The sequence below is a fragment of the Schistosoma mansoni genome, chromosome 2 (assembly GCF_000237925.1).
Source record: "Schistosoma mansoni strain Puerto Rico chromosome 2, complete genome".
In the NCBI taxonomy this organism is placed as follows: Eukaryota; Metazoa; Platyhelminthes; class Trematoda; order Strigeidida; family Schistosomatidae; genus Schistosoma; species Schistosoma mansoni.
The window spans coordinates 32,016,214-32,019,416 of NC_031496.1; the positions used below are offsets into that span (position 1 = coordinate 32,016,214).

Genomic DNA, 3,203 nt, shown 5'->3' on the forward strand with positions numbered 1-3,203 from the left:
GAAGAGTTTTCCAAATTGCTGCAGAAATGAGAAAATACAACCTGGAGGTGCTGGAATCAGCGAAACACATTGCGACGCAGGTTGGACAACAACGACTGTCTTCAGGAGAACTTCTGTTATACTCCGGTCATGAAGAAGGAAATGCCCCACATACACAAGGAGTTGCATTAATGCTTCCAGAAAAGCACAAAATGCACTTATAGGATGGGAATCTCATGGACCAAGGATCATCAAAGCCTCCTTCAGAACAAAGAGAGAGGGCAATACAATGAACGTCATCCAATGCTATGCGCCTACCAATGACTACGATGAAGACGCTAAAGACCAATTCTACGACAGATTGCAGTCGATCGTCGAGAAGTGCCCAACCAAGGACCTGATAATTCTGATGGGAGATCTCAATGCTAAGGTTGGAATGGACAACACTGGATATGAAGACGTCATGGGACAACATAGACTGGGAGTAAGGAACGAAAATGGTGAGAGATTTGCAAACCTATGTGCCTTCAATAAACTGGTTATAGGTGGCACCATATTCTCACACAAAAACATACACAAAGCCACTTGGATTTCACCGGATCACACTACACAGAATCAAATCGACCATATCTGCATCAACAAAAAGTTCAGGAGGACGATGGAGGATGTGAGAACCAGAAGAGGAGCTGATATAGCATCCGACCATCATTTGCTGGTCACCAAGATGAAACTAAAACTCAAGAAGCAGTGGACAACGGCGCGGACAACATCACAAAAGTTTAATACGGCCTTTCTTCGCGATGCTGACAAACTCAACAAATTCAACATAGCCCTCAGCAACAGGTTCGAGGCCTTTCATGACCTACTCAATGGAGAGGGGACTACCATGGAGAGCAACTGGAAAGGTATCAAGGAGGCAATCGTTTCAACGTGTCAAGAGGTTCTGGGCCAAAAGAAGCACCATCACAAGGAATGGATCACTGTTGATACACTGGATAAGATTGAAGCAAGGAGGAACAAGAAGGCAGCAATCAACACCAGCCGAACCAGAGCGGAAAAAGCCAAGGCACAAGCCGAATACACAGAGGCAAGCAAGCAAGTGAAGAGGAGCATCAGAACCGACAAACGTAAATATGTTGAAGATTTAGCAACGACAGCGGAAAAGGCTGCAAGAGAAGGAAACATGAGACAATTGTATGATACAACAAAGAAACTTGCTGGAAATTACCGTAAACCAGAAAGACCAGTGAAAAGCAAGGAAGGCAAAGTAATCACCGACATTGAAGAACAACGAAACAGGTGGGTAGAACACTTCAAAGAACTCTTGAATCGACCAGCTCCACTGAACCCACCCAACATCGAAGCAGCACCCACGGACCTCCCAATCGATATTGGCCCACCAACAATTGAAGAGATCAGCATGGCCATTAGACAAGTCAAGAGTGGCAAAGCAGCGGGACCAGACAACATCCCGGCAGAGGCACTGAAAGCAAATGTAACAGCAACTGCCAAGATACTACACATCCTCTTCAGTAAGATTTGGGACGAAGAACAAGTACCAACAGACTGGAAAAAAGGACTTCTGATCAAAATACCAAAGAAAGGTGATCTTAGCAAGTGCGATAACTACAGGGGCATCACTCTCCTCTCAATTCCAGGAAAAGTCTTCAACCGAGTATTGTTAAACAGGATGAAGGATTCCGTAGATGCCCAACTTCGAGATCAACAAGCTGGATTTTGTAAGGATAGATCGTGCACAGATCAAATCGCAACTCTGCGGATCATTGTGGAACAATCAATCGAATGGAACTCATCACTCTACATCAACTTCATCGACTACGAGAAGGCATTTGATAGCGTGGACAAGACGACACTATGGAAGCTTCTTCGACACTACGGCGTGCCTGAGAAGATAGTAAATATCATACGGAACTCCTATGATGGACTAAACTGCCAAATTGTCCACGGAGGACAACTCACCGACACGTTTCAAGTGAAGACCGGTGTTAGGCAAGGTTGCTTACTCTCACCGTTTCTCTTTCTCCTGGTCATCGACTGGATCATGAAGACGTCAACATCTGGAGGAAAGCACGGGATACAGTGGACAGGCAGGATGCAGCTTGACGATTTAGACTTCGCGGATGATCTGGCTCTTCTATCACAAACGCAACAACAAATGCAGGAGAAAACGACCAGTGTAGCAGCAGCCTCAGCAGCAGTAGGTCTCAATATAAACAAAGAGAAAAGCAAGACTCTCCGATACAATACAATATGCACCAATCCAATTACACTTGACGGAGAAGCTTTGGAGGATGTGGAAACCTTTACATATCTGGGCAGCATCATTGATGAACACGGTGGATCAGATGCAGATGTGAGGGCGCGGATCGGCAAAGCAAGAGCAGCATACTTACAACTGAAAAACATCTGGAGCTCAAAACAACTGTCAACCAACACCAAGGTTAGAATTTTCAATACAAATGTGAAGACAGTTCTACTGTATGGGGCGGAGACGTGGAGAAATACGAAAGCCATTATCCAGAAGATACAAGTGTTCATCAACAGCTGTCTACGCAAAATACTTCGGATCCGATGGCCAGACACTATCAGCAATAAGTTACTGTGGGAGACAACAAACCAGATTCCAGCGGAGGAAGAAATCAGGAGAAAGCGCTGGAAGTGGATTGGGCACACCTTGAGGAAATCAGCTAATTGCGTCACAAGACAAGCCCTCACATGGAATCCTGAAGGTCAACGGAAAAGAGGAAGACCAAAGAACACATTACGCCGAGAAATAGAGACAGACATGAGAAGAATGAACAAGAACTGGATAGAACTAGAAAAGGAAGCCCAGGACAGAGTGGGTTGGAGAAAGCTGGTCGGCGGCCTATGCTCCATTGGGAGTAACAGGCGTAAGTAAGTAAGTAAGTAGGGGTGAAGTTATGTAACAACTCATCTGTTGAAGATGCTGAGTGAGTGTATCATCTGATCATCAGAAAATTTATTAGTTGTTCTGATAAGGTTGGTCATATGTACGTCATGCTCATCACGTCGTGAGCATTTGTGGATTGTATTAAAGAGGACACTATTTTGTTTAAAAAGGAAGATTGTGAAGAATCTATTCAGAAAGTAAAATGTATTTTATCCCACAACTAATATATATATATATATATATATATATATATATATAACACGGGCTTCATATGAATTTACCTAATCGATAA

General features: G+C 43.9%; 1 protein-coding gene across 1 annotated transcript in view; it reads right to left on the reverse strand.

Moving 5' to 3' along the window:
- Smp_173560 (Jagged) overlaps window positions 1-3,203 on the reverse strand; it is a gene marked incomplete at both ends in the record, with an annotated part of 10,072 nt that overhangs the window by 5,106 nt on the left and 1,763 nt on the right. The gene's annotated exons all lie outside the window — the stretch shown is intronic.